This window comes from Ricinus communis, chromosome 6 (assembly GCF_019578655.1).
Source record: "Ricinus communis isolate WT05 ecotype wild-type chromosome 6, ASM1957865v1, whole genome shotgun sequence".
Lineage (NCBI taxonomy): Eukaryota > Viridiplantae > Streptophyta > Magnoliopsida > Malpighiales > Euphorbiaceae > Ricinus > Ricinus communis.
The window spans coordinates 5,697,143-5,704,759 of record NC_063261.1 but is presented as its reverse complement, the minus strand read 5'-3'; the positions used below and the strand labels follow the sequence as shown (position 1 = coordinate 5,704,759).

General features: G+C 39.8%; 1 pseudogene; it reads left to right on the top strand.

Moving 5' to 3' along the window:
• The first annotated feature begins 1,204 nt into the window (after positions 1-1,204).
• LOC112533737 lies at positions 1,205-1,300 on the top strand (annotated as a pseudogene).
• Positions 1,301-7,617: the final 6,317 nt, after the last annotated feature.

Here is a 7,617-nt window from a genome sequence, read left to right as displayed (position 1 = left end):
ACACACAAATTACCTAAAGTGCAGGGAATAGTGAAACTCCCTGGATCATGACGTTTCTCTGGCAACTTGCTCTGACACACCGCTGAGCACTCCTCGTTAAGCTAAACATAGGCGACCTCCTCCAACTTCCTTTTTCTGCTAAGTATGTCCTTTAAGAACTTAGCATATTTTGGCATCTGCTCCAATGCATCAATAAAAGGCAATCTTTCGCCTCTGCTTGTTTAGCTCTAGCAGGATAAGGAATCTTAGGTTGATATTCCCTGACTAGAATTAATTTCACCTTTTGTTCCTCAGGTTCCCTAACCTTATTGCTCGCCTCAACCTACACATCAATGGTGGCGTCATCAAAAATAGGCTTAGAAGGAGCTGAAACTAACTTACCTGAACGCAAAGTGATGGCGTTCACGTGCTCCCTAAGGTTAGACTCAGTGGTGCTCGGGAGCCCTCCTTGCTGCCTCTCAGATAACATCTTAGAGATTTGGCCAATCTAGGTCTCCAAGCTCTCAATCGAGGCCTGCTGGTTCCTAAGTGCACTATTAGTTTGCTGGAACCTCATCTCCGTAGACGTCACAAACTTCATCATAAGCTCCTCTAAATTTGACTTCTTTTCTGGTAGAGGAGGAGCTTGTGCAGGCCCAGCTGAATGTTGCAGCGGCTGCTGATGAAGTCTCTGAAAACCGGGTGGACCCTTAGTGTTATTGTTCCTCCAACTGAAGTTGGGATGATTGCGCCACCCAGGGTTGTTTGTATTACTGTAAGGATCGTTCTGCTGCCTTGGGGCATTCCCCATATAGTCAACACCTTTCAACATCGGAAGACATAGCGAATTAGATGGAAAAGTAGTAGAGGATGAAGCAAACATACCTCCCGTAGTACAGTTCGCCTTTGCTGTCAGGCCACCATAAAACTCGCGACCAACGTTCGCTACATGGGCGGCATACGGAGTTGGTCAACCTTCTTGGCTAGAAGCTCCACCTGAGCTGCCAAGGCTGATGTAGAGTCCACTTGGTTGACCACTCCCTGTCTTCCTGGTCGGCTCCTAGAGGATTGCCATTGATAGTTGTCCATGGCCATTTCCTCTATCAGGTTCTGAGCCTGCTCGGGTGTCTTTTTGTTTAGCGCCCCACCTGCTGCAGCATCCACCATTTGCCTCGTTGCAAGGTTCAACCCGCTGTAGATGGTTTGAACCTGCATCCACACTGGCAATCCGTGATATGGGCAGCATCTCAAAAGATCTTTAAACCTCTCCCATGCTTTCATCATCAAACTGCATAAAAGAAGATATGTCATTTCTAAGTTTAGCAGTTTTAGCGAGAGGAAAATACTTATATAAAATTTTTTCGATAGCGCCCTTGAGGCGATGTCGTTTCTTTGTGGAAGGGATTGCAACCATCTCTTAGCTCTGTCCCTCAAGGAAAATGGAAAAAATCTCAGTTGAATGGCGTCATCGGTTGTTCCGTTTATCTTGAATGTGTCACAAATCTCCAAAAAATTAGAGATATGTGCATTGGGATCCTCGCTGGGCAATCCTCCAAACTGCACACTCTGCTGGATCATCTGGATCACGTTGGCATTTATTTCAAAATTGTTGGCCGCTACAGCAGGTTTGACTATACTAGTTTTCGTCCCATCCAAAGATGGTCGAGCAAACTCGACATCGCCCCTCCCGATCCTCATCTACCGGGGTTGAGGTTCTCCATCGCCGGGCCTTGAACTTGAAATCATAACTCCATCCTCCTCCTCAACTGCCTGCAAACGTCGTCTCAATAATCTGAGAGAGCGCTCCGGGTCGGATCAGGGTGCTATGGGATCAGGGTTAGAGCTCCTGGTCATATACTACTTGAAACCGACAACCAAACAACCACCAATCAATCAAAAATAATAAAATAAATAAAAGAAACCAAAAAAATAAAGAATAAATGAATAAACAAATAATGACTAAATTAACACAGAAACAATTCACTCTAGTTTACCGTTACTTCCGCCGGCAACGGAACCTACACTTAAGGCAGTGAACCTATCGATGCGGTCTAGCACTAGTGAGTATCAAGGTCGTATCCCTGGAGATCGGGTAAACCTAAAGTTACTACTGTTCATTATGTTATTTAATTTGAAATAAGGTGTGAGAAGTCTAAATTAATTAACTAATGCTTATGAATGCAAATAAAGGAACAACAGCAACTGACAATAAAAAAAATCAACCGTAACAAAGAAGCAAACCCAAAAGGGACCTAAGTGATGGAATTCTAAGGTTGATTTTATAAACTGCCAATCTTGCTACCCGTGCCTAAATCCTGAATCAAACTCCGCTCCTCTCTCGAGCTCACTGAGTTTCTAAATCTGCACTAACCTAATGGAATCTCTTCATATCAGATTATTACAGATTAGCATTAAGCACGATTTAGAACTATTAAGAGTTGTTAATTCTTAATCCAGCGAGTGAATTAACCTTATCTCTAAGTGTTAATTACCAGTTCTTACTATTTAATTTCCAGTTGTACAAAGCATTTCTCAATGTCAAGAAACAACCCAAAAGACAATTAATTTAACGTCTCAAATTAATTGAATCAAATTTTATTACTAAACAGTAAGAAGATTATAAAAATAGTAGATAAAAAATCCAACATTTAAACACAAACCATCAACAAAGATGAACCCCAATGGGTTCGGCAATCCTAGCTACTCATAATGAAAGAAACAAATACAAAAGGAAATAAATAACAGAAAAGAAAATGAAACATATAACCGCTCTTCTATCGAATCGGAGTAGGAATGTCGCAAGTGCCAATTCTGAAACCAGCCTCAAGTATGGATCTCGAATGTCTCAGTCAATCGTCTAGAAACTTCTATCTTTGCTTGAATCCTCCAAATCAATCCTTTGAACTGACGTTGGTCTCCCAAAATGTCAAGAACAAAGGTGCGTATGAGGGTCGCGCGAAGAAGTTCGTAACTGTGTTTAACCCCATCTCATTTTATGCGGCGCCTATTTATGTATCGTCATTGCGTTACGGCCCATGCCACACCGCAGTCAGGCAATGGTCCTGCACATGCACCTCAGAACGGCACCAACCTCCATGAAATGCAAAATTTTCGAAATTGTCCAAGGGAGGTCGTGCAAAAGCCTCAAAACTGCGCGCCAAGAAGGAATCGACTTGGATAAGCATCTAATACGCGTAAATCATCCAAATAGCTTGGTTTCTGCCCGTAAATCAATCAATCTCTATCGAGGAGTTCGAAAACCTGAAAAACTCATAAACATACCATAGTGCGATCAAACAGGAATAAATATGACTCAAATACGCAGATAAATGGTTGATAAACAGTCAATAAACATGCATAGAATCATCTACATCAAATCCTGATTCTAGGACTTTTTGAGCTGTTCTACTCACCCCATAATGTCCTCTAGTTTTGCATGCGCCTATTTATAGACAGAACTACCTTCGCCGTGCTATGGGCCGTTCAAATATGCACGGCCCGTGCAACGGGCACCAACCTCCATGAAATGCAAAATTTTCAAAATTGTCCAAGGGAGGTCGTGCAAAAGCCTCAAAATTGCACGCCAATAAGGAATCGACTCCGATAAGCATCTAATACGCGTAAATCATCCAAATAGCTTGGTTTCTGCCCGTAAATCAATCAATCTCTATCGAGGAGTTTAAAAACCTGAAAAATTCATAAACATACCATAGTGCGATCAAACAGGAATAAATATGACTCAAATAAGCGAATAAATGGCTGATAAACAGTGAATAAACATGCATAGAATCATCTACATCAAATCCTGATTCTAGGACTTTTTGAGCTGTTCTACTCACCCCATAATGTCCTCTAGTTTTGCATGCGCCTATTTATGTATGTAATCATTGCCGTGCCATGGGTCGCTCAATATGCACGGCCCGTGCAACGGGCACCAACCTCCATGAAATGCAAAATTTTCAAAATTTTCCAAGGGAATTCGTGCAAAAGCCTCAAAATTGCACGCCAATAAGGAATCGACTCCGATAAGCATCTAATACGCGTAAATCATCCAAATAGCTTGGTTTCTGCCCGTAAATCAATCAATCTCTATCGAGGAGTTCGAAAACCTGAAAAATTCATAAACATACCACAGTGCGATCAAACATGAATAAATATGACTCAAATACGTGAATAAATGGCTGATAAACAGTCAATAAACATGTATAGAATCATCTACATCAAATCCTGATTCTAGGACTTTTTGAGCTGTTCTACTCACCCCATAATGTCCTCTAGCTAGTCTGCTATGGCAATGAACGAGAATGCCCATAGTTTCCAGCAATGCCACACACCTTCTTATTATCCTGTATGCACATATTTTAAATAGAAAAGGGTAAAAGTCTACAAAGAATTTCTTCTTTTATTGATAAGAGTATTCTCTTGGGAATTCCCTTGTAACTAAATAATTCATAAAGTCAGCATACCATCGTATTGAAGAATCCAAACTACCTATTAGACCTGCTACAACATATAATTGTTCATCTGGAAAATGATCATTAATGTCCCTTTCATGTAGTTTCTCCAGATGGGGGTTCTCAAGGTGTGATAAGTGGTCGGCTGCTAAGTTCTCTACACCTCTTTTGTCTTGAATCTCCAAATCAAATTCCTACAATAGTAAAACTCATCTTATTAATCTTGGTTTTGCATCTGTTTTAGAAAACTAATACCTTAAATGATACGAACTCGAACCGGATACGTTCAAACACCAAGATAAGTAATGGTGAGAAAATCAAACTGATAAACGCTCTCCCTATTTAAGAAGAAGCACCCTTACCAATAAGTTCGAATTTGTCGCCCCAAGATCTAACTTGAAAGTTTGCAATTGATTATGGAACTAACAAACTTAGCAATAGAACTACTAAGCCCTTTAGTTATAAATAAATGAAGAATGTTCAAACAACTCAAGAAACTAATAAAAAGTTAATTGATTGATCAAACATGTAGATGTGAAACTAAATCAAACAAGTTAATTTAATCTCAAGAAATTCAATAAGGAACACCTTAAGGAATAAGAGTTAACAACTCAAATAAAACTTCATTCAGAAATGTATATTGATCTTATGTGCTTTGAATGAAATACATAGCTCTATTTATAGAGTTTTGAAATGATTCTAACCCTAAAAAGGACTAAGAGATAAGCAATAAAGAATCAAACCCTAAAAGACTTCTAATGCGGCACGCCTCCTTCTCTAAGCATAAGTGGTGGCTGCCCTAGGGTTAGGTGAGACCTCCAATGCTTCTAGAAACCCTAATGTGCGGCCCAATGCTTAGGGTGCGGCCCAATGCTTCTAGAAACCCTAGGAAAGCCTGTTGACTTTGATCCCTGATCTTTGACCTTGACCTTGTTCCATGACCAGAAGTTTAAGCTTCATTAATAGCAATTAATGTCACTATCTTCAAGGCATTGTTATCTTCATTAAAAGCACCATCATTAGCCATCTTCAAAACATGCTCCAAGTAAGAATTTAAGGCTTGCTTGAACCTTTTACTCCTTGCTCGTGTCATCGGTCCTCCATAGGCTAGTGGATCCATGCTAGTTGACTTAGATGCATCTTTGGTTGCATCATTAAAGCTGAATGGTCAGTGTATACTTTCACTTTTGACAAAATCAAGTATGATTGAAATTTATCAAAAGCAAAAATAACCGCAAGTAGTCTCATTTTAGTAGTGGTGTAGTTTGCTTGTGCGTCAGTCATCATTCTATTGCATAATAAATGGGCTGGAATTGATTCTCTCTTCTTTGACCAAAGATGGCTCCAACTGCGAAGTCAGTCATGTCACACATTAGCTCAAAGGGAAGACTTTAATCTGGTGCTACTATAATTGGGGTGTTAACGAGTTTGGCTTTTAGGGAGGTGAAGGCTGCCATACATTCCTCATCAAATATAAATTCAACATCCTTCTCCAAAAGTCTAGTAAGAGGTCTAGCTATTTTAGAGAAGTCTTTAATGAACCTGTAGTAAAATCTTGGATACCCAAGAAAGCTTCTAATAGCTTTGACAGATGAGGGAGGTGGTAGTTTCTTAATAGTCTCAATCTTGGCTCTATCCACCTCAATTCCTTTACTAGAGATTTTATGCCCCACCAATGCCTTCTCCATAAAATAGCATTTCTCCCAATTCAACACCAAGTTAGTCTCCTCACATCTTACCAACACCTTCCCCAAATGCTCCAAACATTCTTCAAATGAATTTCCATGGAAAGAAAAGTCATGCATGAAAACTTCCATAATATATTCAACCAAGTCATCAAAGATAGACATCATGCATCTCCGAAATGTGGCTGGTGTATTACACAATCCGAACGACATTCTTCTATACGCAAGGTCCCATAGGAGCATGTAAATATGGTCTTTTCCTAATCCTCACGAGCTATTGGAATCTAAAAATATCCCGATAAACCATCCAAAAAATAGTAGTATCCATGCCCCGACAATCTCTCTAGCACTTGATCAATGAATGGTAAAGGGAAATGATATTTTCTCGTGGCATTATTTAGCTTCCTATAGTCAATGCCCACTCTCCATCCTGTCATAGTTCTTGTTAGGATTAGCTCATTATTTTCATTTACCACAATTTTCATGCCTCTCTTCTTTGGCACTACTTGTACTAGGCTTAACTAAGAACTGTCTGAAATGGGATAAATGATCCCAGCATTAAGAAGTTTAATTACCTACTCCTTCGCTACTTCCTTCATATGTTAGGATTGAGGCGTCTTTGAGGTTGCACCATTATTTTCAACTCTTCTTCCATGAGAATATTATGTGTGCAAAAAAGAAGGGTTGATTCCCTTTATATCGACAATATTCCAAGCTATTGCCCTCTGCCTCCTTCTCAAGACTTCCAATAACTTGGATTTCTGATCATTCAATAATGCAGAACTGACTATTACTGGTAGCTTAGATCCTTCCATCAGAAAGGCGTACTCTAAGTGTTCCAAAAGCTGCTTGAGTTCCAAAGAAGGAGGATCTTCAATGGAAGGCTTCATCCTTTCCTCCTTGGGCATCTCGATAGGGTCAAAAAGCTGCTTTCTCATTGGCCTTACTGCCTCAATGTAGGCTAGCTGCTCTAGAGCTCTTGGCATCTCACATTTATCCTATTCCTATACCAAACACAACTCTAAAGGATCCTTAGTAATACAATTCACAATCTCATGTTCAACTCTATCATTACTAACATCCATGTCATCGAGTACAAGCGGATGTTTCATGGCATTAGGGATCTGAAATGTAAATTGCTTTTCCCCTACCATAAGAATGAATTAGCATCATGAACATCAATGGTGGCCCTAGCTATACCAAGGAAGGTCTTCCTAAAATAAGGGAGATATCAACAAATTCATCCATATCCATAACTACAAAATCCATAGGAAAAATAAACTCTTGAACCTTAACCAATAATTCCTCAATGATACCCCTAGGGTATACAATAAATTTATCAGCCAATTGAATGCTCATGAGAGTTGGTTTAGCTTCTCCCAGCCCTAATTTCTTAAACAAGTGATAAGGCATAATATTAATGCTAGCCACCACCTCGGTGAGTGCATTATCAATATTTAGATTACCAACAAATCAAGGAATAGTAAAACTTCCTGGGT